Source organism: Zea mays, chromosome 5 (assembly GCF_902167145.1).
Source record: "Zea mays cultivar B73 chromosome 5, Zm-B73-REFERENCE-NAM-5.0, whole genome shotgun sequence".
Taxonomy (NCBI): domain Eukaryota; kingdom Viridiplantae; phylum Streptophyta; class Magnoliopsida; order Poales; family Poaceae; genus Zea; species Zea mays.
This window is the reverse complement of record NC_050100.1, coordinates 100,711,914-100,724,373: the sequence shown is the minus strand read 5'-3', so window position 1 is coordinate 100,724,373 and position 12,460 is coordinate 100,711,914. Positions and strand designations below refer to the sequence as shown.

Genomic DNA, 12,460 nt, shown 5'->3' with positions numbered 1-12,460 from the left:
TAAGTGGTAAATAGTAGATATATTAAGTACAGTTTCTTGGTGTCTTGGGTAATCCTTGATCTATCTAATGCCACAGTGCCACTGCACCAGAGCAGCTGAGAACTTTCTTGTAGAAAGCCCATGGCAGCTTGGCATTAGACAAGTGTGTCGACGTTCTTTAATTCTTTGAATTTGCCCCCAGGCTGCTTGGCTAACGTTAAGGGTTTGTCATTGTCTCACTTAGCCTAGATTCAACTAATCACATCCTAAATCTAAAGTGGTTGTGCTTGTGCAGTTAAGGGTATGTTCATATCACAGGCTGTGACAACCTCCTAATAAATGCAGAAATCACTCAACAATTGACCAGACCGATTTTGGGCTGTCTAAGGCTCAGAGCGAGTTAGATAAAAAAATATGGGCAGATTCTGAGATTGGGTAGATTCTGAGCAGATTACTAAAATTATTACCTGCATCAGCATTCCCTGCATCATCTGAACTTGTTGAGATAGTTGTTGAACTTGTTGTTGTTGTCTTAGTTGCTCATCAAGCTCTGATTCCCTCGAAGTTGAAGTTCGAGATCTACTCCCCACCGAGGAAACTGACCGACGACCAAAGCTATCGCAACTCACAACCCCATCACTGATCCCCAACCTAGAAACATCACAAGTTATGAACCAATAGTTTTTATATATCACAACTTTGATCTTATCATACCTCCCATGTGGTAGCCCACCACCAGCAACATATGCTGCATCCGGATCGAAAGGTGCCTCCCTCCAATCTAGATCATCGTCTCCTGCTTTCCTCCTAACCTCCTCGGCATAACGAGTCTACAAAACAATTTATGTTAATTATAAATGAGTCACAAGTTAATTAAGAATAGATAGTTATTATTTACACCTACCAGCTTTTCTATCGCGCTGTCGTCACATAAAACTTCTGGATGCTCTGGATCTGGACCTCGGTGTCCCTCCATGTAAACGTCAATGAATCGGGGTTCAACACTATCACGAGCCTCCTGCAGTAAGATACATAATAAAATATACAAATTTGTCTGAGGGAAAAAGACTAAATGTTACTTAGCTCATCATACCATTCGTTGTGATTTCCCAATAAATCCATCTGCTCCAAATCGATGGAGGCCCGGTTTGCTCTTCCGGTTCAAACGATTTCTATCTGAAATCACTTTGTACTCATCTGAGGCCCAGTACTCGCAGAGCTTGACCCAAGCTTCAGGATGAGCAGTGAGCCAGTCCACTTCACTTTGTTTGTACTCCTCAGCTGTCAAGTGGATTTCACATGCCTGCTTGTTGGTCATTCTTTGACCCTTCACTTTCTTGAAGTACATGGTAATAGCTTTGACCCGTGCATCTGACATTGAACCATTTATAACTTTTCTAGCAGCATTGTGGAATACACGTTTTGCATGTTCTTCGTTCGCTGTTTCGTCCAATCTAAATTGTTCCTGCAAAATGAAGAAGCAATTAAATTCATTTATAGACGCCCACGATAAGTAAATTTAAAAGACATAATAAACTCACCCAAAATGATGACCACACTGCGTCTTGGTGAGTACGGTCGGGTCCATATGGTTTGAGGCCCCAGTGAGCCCAGTGATACGCCCCTATCTCTGCCCCGTTGAGTTGTACCACCCCTGGATAGTGAAAACGAGCTATAGATCCCAGCACTGTGTTAACTGGTGTCCGGTGACCTTTGCCACTCCATGCCACCTCCACCCAGCTCCTCTCTCCTGCAGGGTTTATGACCCTACGTTGGTCCAAGGGTTGTGTCGGTGGAACTCTAAGGGACCGCCGAAACCTACAAAATTGTAAATTGTGCACTGGTAATAATATCAATCCAACAAAAAATAGAACTCCTCGTCAAAATAAAATTACCTGAAGTTCGTTGCCTGTGTCGTTGTAACAACCTCATCATCGGCCTCTCCATCGGCCTCTCCATCATAGTCCTCCCCATAGTCATCATCATCACGCATCGGTGAACCTTGGCGTGCCAGCTCGTCCTCCTGCCTAGGTGCATTGTGCTCTACCGCCTCGCGCGCTTGCTCAAATGCATTGTGGTCCTGCTCTAGCATAGGTCCACTTGAGCCTATCGCCTCACGCTCTGGCTCAAGTGCATTGTGGCCTGCCACATCGCGCTCTTGCCCAGGTGCACTATGGCCTGCCACCTCGCGCTCTTGCCCAGGTGCACTATGGCTTGCCACTTCGTGCCCCTGCTCCTCCATGCAACCAAGGAGCTGCTCTAGCCGTTGCCTTGACGCTGTAGAGCCCTACAAACATAATCAACAATGAGATATATCAAGTACTCGATGTATACGTAGAAGAAAGGAAAATAAAACAAATTAAATACCTAGAACAACATAGAGGATGTATCCCCACCACCTGAACCCCTAGTCGACCGTGACCTCGAGGAGTCACCACGGTCTCCGCGCTTCTTCCCTTTGAGCTTGTCCATGACCCTCATCATCTGCACAAATTTCATTACAAGAATTTAAATATATATACTTTTAGTATTGAAATAGGAATGCATATACAAGAATTTAAATATATATACTTTTCAAAAATCATCGGCATCAGAATCTGCTTCAGCAACGCGCTGCTCAATTATTTCAAGTCTTTGTTGTTTTTCAAAAATTCTCTGTGACTTACGAGTCCTTGCCCTAGAAGGACCTGGTTCTTCTGCCATCAAATCTATGGCGAGACAAGCTACTTCATTGAGCCCTAAATCCTCAGATATAGTAAATTCTCTATTTTCTGGCTGATCGCCTTCTTCTTGATAAATATTAACAGAATCATCATCTTCGTTATTTGTGTTGTAATAATCATATCATAACGGATGGACTTCAGGATTAATTTTGTATACAACCCAACAAGACTTCAAGTTTTCATGAGGATATGTTAGATAGTACACCTGTTGCGCTTGATGTGCAAGCACAACATTGCTATAATCGCTGCCTTTAAACCGTGATTCATGCTTTACCTCCACAATTCCAAATTCATCCTCTCGCATTTGTTGAGGACCAAACCATTCACAATCAAATAACACAAACATGAACTCTTTGGCCCCACCAAGAGTGTACTCCGTTATGTCTTGAAGAACACCATAATAGTCATGAGTGCCTCCGTCTGCATTTGTGACACTTGCTACTACTCCACTGTTTGTCGTGGCTGCCTGCAGGCGGATTTTTTCTAATTTTGATGTTCGAAAACGATATCCATTAATATCATAGCGGCTATATTTTCTTGCTTTCAACTCACCATGTGATATCTGTCGCAAATCATCCGAGACTAGAGAGTCAAGTTTCTTACACTACATAGAGCAGAAAAAAAGATATAGGTAAATAGCAAGTCATATGAGCAAACTAAGTACACAAAGGAAAATTATAAAGAGATAATTACATGCTCATGGAACCATTCAACGAAACATGGACCTCCATTCATCCCTTTCATACGTAGATTATCCAGTTCCTTTGGTGTAGGTTTGTGGCCAGCTAAATATATGGAATCAAACATTTCCAAGTATGGATCAAGTTCCTCCATGGTGTACAAGTAGAGCATGGTGAAATTACGCTCTCTTATGTCAACATAATGTGCAGTAGAAGCCCCGACCCCTTTCCCCTTCCAGAGAAAAACACTAAGGTCGGTCGAAGGACCTTCTTCTTCAGTATGATACCGTGTTGACTGAGCATTCACGTTGTTAGTGTGTGATAAATACTGACTTGAGAAGATTGTGATCTCTTTAGCTGCAAAGGCCTCTGCGATACACCCCTCAGCCCTTGCTTTGTTCCGCACAGTAGCTCTAAGTTTTTTCAATTCTCTTTCTTGACTATACATCCATCGGAACTACACTGGTCCTCCTACCAATGCTTCATAAGGTAAGTGCACTAGCAAATGTTGCATCACATTCATAAATCCAGGCGGAAATACTTTTTTCCATCTTGCATACAAGCACCGCGATTTGTTTCTCAAATTGAATCATCAATTTCTTTGAGATATGCTTAGCACATATATGTCTATATATGTAACTAAGTTCAGCAATCATCTTCCACAAAGGAGGCTTCAAATAGCCACGGAACATTACCGGCATAAGTCTTTCCATCAAAATATGGTAATCGTGAGCCTTCAAACCATTTAATTTATTAGTGTCAAGGTTAACAGTACGTTTTATGTTAGCTGCATAGCGGTCTGGAAACTTCAACTTTTTCAACCATTGAAATACTTCTTTTCGCTCTTCCGGCTTTAGACAGTATGGAGCTCGTGGTGTCCTCTCCTTTCCATTAGGATTTAATTTGACCTCAAGGCTAGGGCGATCGCAAAGATTAGTTAAATCTTTCCTGGCATTGATGTTGTCTTTTGTTTTACCCTTAATGTTTAGACACATGCTTATGATGCTTTCAGCAACATTGCGCTCTTGGTGCATCAAATCTATGTTGTGTGGTAAAATCAATACCTTCGCATACGGAAGTTCCCAGAGAAAAGAAATATGAGTCCAGTTGTGATCTTGACCATAGCCTTCAAACTCATGACCTTCTGCAGCCCTTTGAAGGGCACGATGTTGTATCAGGATATCTTCACCCATTAAACGTTTTGGTGGACCATCTTTAACTTTTATGCCTCTTGTAAATGACTTCGTATCATTTTGAAACGGGTGGTTGGATGGAAGAAACCGTCGATGACAATCAAAGAATGAGACCTTTTTACCATGCTCCAATCGATATGCTTGTGTGTCCCCCATGCATATGGGACAACACAGTCGACCGTGGACACACCAGCCAGACCAAATACCATATGCAGGCAAATCACGAATTGACCACAAATATACAACACGTAAGGTAAATTCACGTTTTAGATGACCATCATAAGCCTTTACCCCTACCCATAGCTCTTTGAACTCTTCAATCAATGGTTGCATGAATACATTGATCTTCTTTCCAGGATGTTTAGGCCCTGGAATAATAAGGGCAAGAAATATGAACCCTTCTTTCATGCATTTGTTGGGAGGGGGGTTGTAGGGCATGATGAAAACCGGCCAACAAGAGTATGAAGTTGAACTATTGTCGTAAGGAGTGAAACCATCAGTGGACAAGCCTAGACGAACACTCCTAGCTTCTCTTGCAAATTATGGGTCAAAATGATCCAGAGCCTTCCAAGCATCGCCATCTGATGGATGCATCATAATGTCTGGATCTTGGCTCTCACTGTCTCCTTCCTTATGCCACAACATTAGCTTCACAGTTTCTGGGGTTAAAAACAGACGTTTAAGCCTTGGGGTGATGGGCATATATCGAAGCTATTTAACTGCCACTTTTGTAGCAAAAGTAGCTCCATCCTCTTTTAGTACCTCCGCATATCTTGATTTACCGCATATCTGACAATGGGTGGCCGCTTCATATTCCTTCCAGAACAACATGCAATTATCTTCGCACACATCAATCTTCTTATACTTCATCCCAAGACCGGACACGATCTTTTTAGACTGGTATAAGTCTTTTGGCATCTTATGGTTCGATGGGATGAGATCAATAATCATATTGATTATATCGTTATAGCAGTTATTCGAGAAGTTATACTTTGCCTTCATTGCCATAAGACGTGTAACCACCTACAACACGGTCACAGTGGTGTCGTCATGCACTTTTTCCTCTGACGCGTGAAGAAGCTTATAAAACTCCTGCACTTCCTCTGGTGTACCCTGTTCCGAGGCCAATGTTGGATACTCTCTACTAATATCAGCAACCAAGTCATCCATCCGATCCTCCTCCTCATCATCAATTCTTTCTGACTCTGTGATATTCTGCTCTACTTCTCCATGTGAGCGCCACACAAGATAGTTAGGCATAAACCCATTCTTGCAAAGGTGATGCTCCAGTTCTTCGATCTTTCTCACATACTTAAAATTCCGACACTTGGTACACGGACACTTCACCACATGAGGTCCACCGGAAAATGCGAGATCCACGAATTGTTTTGCAACCCTAACCCATTCCTTTGAGTGACCTAGAGTCACACTATTGAATCCATCATACATCGCCCTTCTTCTATTGTCATCCATTTCCAAAACTAAATAACTCAATGTATAAAAAATATGTAAGTAAACATCATTAAGCATACAAACATAAATAAAAAATGTGTAAATAAACATCATTATGCATACAAACATAAATAAAAAATGTGTAAATAAACATCATTAAGCCCTTCTTCTATTAGGAAGAATCACTAGACATAAAAAAATTAACCAAACATTGAAACTAACATCGAATAATTTACAATGAACAAGAAATTATGCATCAATTGTAACAACTACCCAAAAATCATGCATCAAATTTTAACTAACAAACTAATTCTAATAATATGCATCAAAGAAAGAAGAAAAATACCTTCACGGAGATCGTCAAGGTGGTGATGATCGAGGAGACGCAGGCCGGCCTGTAGTTAGAGTGGAGAGAGAGACCAAAGACTAGAGTCAAATGGGCCTACAATTAGATGGAAACACGGCTTTAGGTTTCATAAAAAATGCAACAGTCAATGCAAGGAGGTGGGGTGTTGCTTGCTGCTTGTGTACAGTGCTACTGCTATCTATACCATCGTCGACAACCACAAGCAGCTGCAAGGACTCCTTGGGGGATCTGTGGACAGCAAGGGGCAGTCCAAGATAGGTGCAGGGTAACTCCTTAATATTAAGCCAGAGTTTCCACCAATAACAACCTATCCTCATCAGAGCAATGAATGGGAACAATGGAGCTTTTGGATAGGTTAGTATGCAGTCCAGAGATGTGGCCAAACATATCAAGAATATGTTTGATAACAAGTAAATCAGTTTAAAAAGACCTTAAAAAAGGACTGCATCATCTGCATAAAAGAAAATCCGATGTTTGGCATGATGGACAGCAAGGGGCTAAAGCAGATGGTTATTCGTAGCATAATTAACCAAAGAATTCAGAATATCCATGACTAAGATGAAGAGCATGGGAGAGAGAGGATAACCATGGCGAAGGACTCGATGATAAATTGGCAACCCAGGCTCCCCATTCACAAGAATGTGGGTGGAAGAGGTGGAATAGGCTTGTGACATTATTCTGCAGTGTACTTGTGACATTATTCTGCTTTATCATGGTTTATGTTTTGGTTGATTATTTTTACTTTATTGAAACTGCAATGTGATGCACTGGAATTGGTGAAGAATGCTCAGGAAGATGGAATAGGCTTGCCAAGAAGATTATCTTGGATGTGACATTTATTTTTATGTTCCTAACGCCTTCTATAGATTAGCAGCTGAAGAAAGTCATGGTTCATTTTCTTTATCTAGGTTGTCCATTGCTAGAAGTGCCTGATTACGTGAACCCTTTGAACTTAAATACTTGTTTTTATTGTGTGTGTGTGTTGGGAGCATTCTATGTTTAATTTGAAATAGTTCAAAATCTTTCTGATGACTCATCCAATTTATAGTATCCACAGCCTCAGTTGTGCAAATTTGTGTTGCATTTATGCACCACCTATCTTTTCCGTGTAGGTCATCTACAAGATAAAACTACCAGGTAATGCCATTTTAGGTGAAGGAAAGCCAGAAAACCAGAACCATGGTGGAACTTGGAAGCACATCGTGTTGTGCATGGTGGAACTTGCGGCTATAATACACTGTAAATCTTTTATGGTTGCTATGGTGATTGGATAGAGAAGCACATCGTGTTGTGCATGATGGAACTTGGAAGAATAATAAGTGAGATCAGGTGATGGTCAATGGTTCCTGCATTGGTCAATTTTAGGTTGCATTTGCTGTTTCAAGGCTTCTTACATGTCCAATCAATTATGCCCTTATTTTAGGTTGCTCAATGCCAAGTCAAGATGTTTTTTGTTCTTCTTGTGGAACAATATTTGCAAAAGCAAAAAAGGGAAAAACAATTGGATGTGCAAGAATAGTATGAGGCTGTCCTTGCTCCTGCTCCATGGCATTTAGCTGCAAGATGTTGGGGAAGGAGAAGACCTATAGGAGACTAAGGTTGGAGGCAAGGGAGAGAAAGGAAGGAGGGCAGGAGGAGAGGCGGAACAACCCGTCTCCCTCCATCTCTCTACCTTCTTCTCCTGCGCCCCTATCCATCGCACCACCCACTGACCGGCCGGTGGCATCCTTATTACCATAGCATTTCGCTAGTGCAGCAGCAGCAGTGGAAATTGTTAGTAGTACTTACACGGAGGCGAGCCGAGCTTGGGCGGCCTTGCGGCGGAGGATGACTAGCGACCGCGGAGGACCGCGGAGGACGATGGCAGAGAACGAGCTTGGGCGGCCTTGCGGCGGCGAGGTGCTGGCGGCGGCGCGGTTGGCGTTGGCTGCAGGGCGACAGCGCGGTGAGGTTTGTCTCCGGGGCGGCGAGCCGAGGACAGGATTTGGCGGGCTGGCGGCGGCGAGCCGACCTTGGGCGGTGTAGCGGTGGCGGTGTAGCAGTCGGCGGGGCGGCGGTCTGTGTTTAGGCGGCGGCGCGCTGGGCAGGAAAGCGCTGGTGAGAGAGAGGCTCGGGGCGCGCGGCACGAGTTAGGGATTTAGGTGTCTTGGGTTAAGTTCGACGGTGTCCAGCTGGCCCACGAACTTAACTTAAGAACATGGGTACCCACGTTCCTAATGAGTTAAGTTCGACGGTTTTGGCTGGGCCCACGAACTTAATTTAAGAACGTGGGTACCCACGTTTTTAACTAAACCCATGAACTTAACTCATGTAAGAACGTCGGTACCCACGTTCTTAATTTTACCCACGAACATTTATCAGTTTCTTGTAGTGCTTACCCGAAAGGGGCAAGGGCAGAAGGGGAGTGGTTGGTGTAGGGAGGTCCTCGGGCTAATTTTGCTGCGATGGCGGTCACATGAGGGATCCCTGCATTGGGCTTCCTAGAAACTATAATGGGTTTTCTGAAGCTAGTGGAACTTTGTAAATGCCTCGGTGTGGTACCCTACCTCGCTTCCTTGGATTAGGTGTATGGAGTCTGATCAACTCTATGGCAAATGGGTAACACGACTGGTGGGTAAAGATGCGCAACCTCTGCAGAGTGTAAAACTGGTATATCAGTCGTGCTCACGGTCATGAGCAACTCGGACCCTCACATGATTAATTTATGGAACTAAACTTAATTTGTCATATTGATTGCATTATGGGTGTTGTTATCAATTTTGATCTACTACTTATTTGGGTTGGCATCTAATTACACTTAGTAACTGCTAATAAAATTTTGACCATCTTTAAAAGCAATGCTCAGCTTTAACCATCCTCTTTGGTAAGCCTTACACTTCACATGAGCTTCCACCTTTGGTGAGTTCATGCACATTATTCCCCATAACTTGTTGAGCGATAAACGTATGTGAGCTCACTCTTGCTGTCTCACACCCCCACAGGTCAAGAACAGGTACCACAGAATAAGGCGCTTGGAGGATGCTGTGATGAGTTCGTGAGAGGTCTAGGCCATCATCTCCCAATCAACTATGCCTGGCCTAAGCCACGAGCTACTTGAGAATCAGTTACCTATCAAACCAGGTTTCAGACTATTCAAGCAAAAGCCAAGACCATTTCATCCTGACTTGCATCCTAGGATCAAGGCCGAAATCCATCGACTTTTGGAAGCTAACTTTATTATACCTTGCAGATATGCGGATTGGGTCTCTAATATTGTGCTGGTGGAAAAGAAGGACTCCGGTAAGCTCACAATATGCATTTCGTAATCTAAATAGAAAAACTCCTAAAGATAAATATCCTATGCATGTTGCCGACATTTTAATTAATAATGCATCAGGAAATAGAGTCATTAGTTTTCTTGATGGTTGTGCCAGATATAATCCAAAACGACCTTTATATGTCTAGACTTTATTAGTTTGTTCGACTGGGTCGTCATGACATTTGGGTTAAAAATATAGGTGCCACTTATCAAAGGGCTATGAATTTAATCTTCCATGAGTTGTTAGAAAACATTGTGGAAGTAAACATAAATTATGTAGTAGTCAAATCGGCTACATTTGATTCTCATCTAGCCGATTTGCACAAAGCCTTTGATAAAATGCGTAGGTATGGGCTAAAAATGAACCCACGCAAATGTGCCTTTGGAGTGTCGGTTGGGAAAGTCTTAGGATTTATCATTCATGAACATGGTATAGAGGTTGATCCCAACTGAATAAGGGCTATTTGGAGCATAGGAGCACATACTACTAAGCTTGAAATGCAAAAGTTTCTCAGCAAAGTAAATTATTTACGAAGATACATTTCTAATCTTACCGGGAAGGTTGATGCTTTTACTTTCATTCTTTGGCTTAAGGATAATGCCGATTTAACTTGGGGGCAGAGTAGCAGTGTGCTTTTGATCTTATTAAGGATTACTTGTCTTCGATTCTAGTGCTCAAAGCATCAAAGAGTGGATTCCCTTTTAGGTTATATATCGCAGCTAAAGATAAGGTCATCGGAGCTGTTCTGACTCAGGAGAGCGAGGGAAAGGAGCATGCCATAACTTATGTAAGTCAAAGATTGGTGGATGTTGAAACAAGGTACTCTTTTATTGAGAAATTATGTCTATGCTTGTTTTATGCACACATCAAGCTTAGAGATTACCTTCTGTATAACTCTTGCACCATTCTGTGTCAAACTGATGTAATCAAACATATGCTGCAAAACCTAATCATGACTTGGCCTATGAATCTTTGACATCTATGAAAGACCATGTCATAGCTGCTTTTATTGTAGAGCATCAGATCGATGATACTCCTAAGTTAGATATGTCATATCTCACTCTTATTCCCTGGACTATGTATTTTTATGGATCAGTTTGCAAGGAAGGACAAGGGATTGACATTGTGTTTGTTTCACCAAGGAATGCCACTTTGGACTTCTCTATTCGATTAAAAGATTATTGCACTAATAATCAAGCCGAATACGAAGCTCTCTTGTTTGGTTTAGAACTTTTGAATTATATGGGAGTAACACATGTAAAAATATTTAGTGATTCTCAACTGGTTGTACAACAAATTTTAGAAAAGTATCAATGTTTAGACGATATGCTAAATGATTACCTTGATAGATGTTGGGACATAGTGCACTCATTTGGCGAATTTGACATTCGACATATATCTAGAGCTGAGAATTCCAGAGCAAATAGCTTAGCGCAAGAAGCCTCATGTTATCACATAACACGAGGGAGTTTCATATTTCTAAAAATTCGATAATCAGATATGCGCTGAGTTCCTAGGTCATGGAACCGGATACCATCCGTCCATGAGCCCCAGACTGTCCAACACAAGCAGAGGCATCTCCCTAATCGATTCGATTGATGATACAATCGATACATTTGATTGGAGGACGTCGTTAATTGTACTTACGTAACCCAAGTGTCAAGACGGATAGGGGTGTTTGACGGATGGCCTTTAAATATGTTCTCAACAATAATGAATTGTATTGTTAAACTCCTAGTGATGTTTTTCTTAAGTGCTTGGATCCTGATGATGTTGCACTAGCTATGACCGAAGTGAATGAAGGCATTTGTGGTACTCATCAATCGGCTCCTAAGATAAAGTGGCTTTTGAGAAGATCTGGTTTCTATTGGCCTAACATGATAGACGATTGTTTTAAATACTACAAAGGTTATCAAGTATGTCAAAAGTTCGGTGATGTACAGCTAGTGCCTACCCCCGAACTGCATCCTACTATTAAACCTTGCCTTTCAGGGGATGGGGTTGAGACTTCATCAGAGATATTCATCCTTCATCTTCAAAATGACATTAGTTTGTGCTAGTTTCCACAGACTACTTTACTAAATGAAAGGAAGTCGTTGCTCTAAAGAACATGACACACAAAGAGGTAATTGAGTTTGTGACTGAACATATTATTCATAGACTCAGCATTCCCTAGATTCTGACCACCGATCAAGGGACTTCTTTCATGTCAAAGGAGGTACACAAGTTTGCTGAATTATATAAGATTAAATTGTTCAATTATTCTCCATATTACGCGCAGGTTAATGGTCAGGTCGAGTCAAGTAATAGGATATTGTAAACCCTGAATAATGCTTTAAGAAATTTTAGCTAGTTCTTTATTACTTTATATGAATAATAGTAAAAGTCCACTTGAATCTGAGTTTTATTCGGAGGCATATTTCTCTTCTAAAAAATACATATTAAACAAATATGTATAATATATATATATATATTATATATGCATCATGCTGGAGTTTATTTGATTGTGCACATATTTCGAGAAATTAATTCTGAAGTGAACTAATTGGATTGGGAAAATCAAAAAAATCTAGAAAGAAAGTTATAATTAAGTAAAATATCCCCTCCATAAGTAAACAATAGGAAGTAAAATAAATAATTTTGAGGCAAACAATAGGAGTTATATTCATATTGAGACTTTATTGTGTACTTTAAATCTGAAGTTCAAAGCAAGAATTCAATTTTTGTTTGAATCTTTGAGATTGGAATTAGAAAAGAAACTAGAAAG

General features: G+C 41.4%; 1 long non-coding RNA gene across 1 annotated transcript; it reads right to left on the bottom strand.

Moving 5' to 3' along the window:
* Positions 1-601: 601 nt before the first annotated feature.
* On the bottom strand, positions 602-900 carry LOC103626748 (uncharacterized). Its single transcript, XR_553119.2, has 3 exons — positions 884-900; positions 694-809; positions 602-630 (listed from the first exon to the last, which is right to left on the bottom strand). It is a non-coding gene; the product is annotated as an uncharacterized lncRNA (long non-coding RNA).
* Positions 901-12,460: the final 11,560 nt, after the last annotated feature.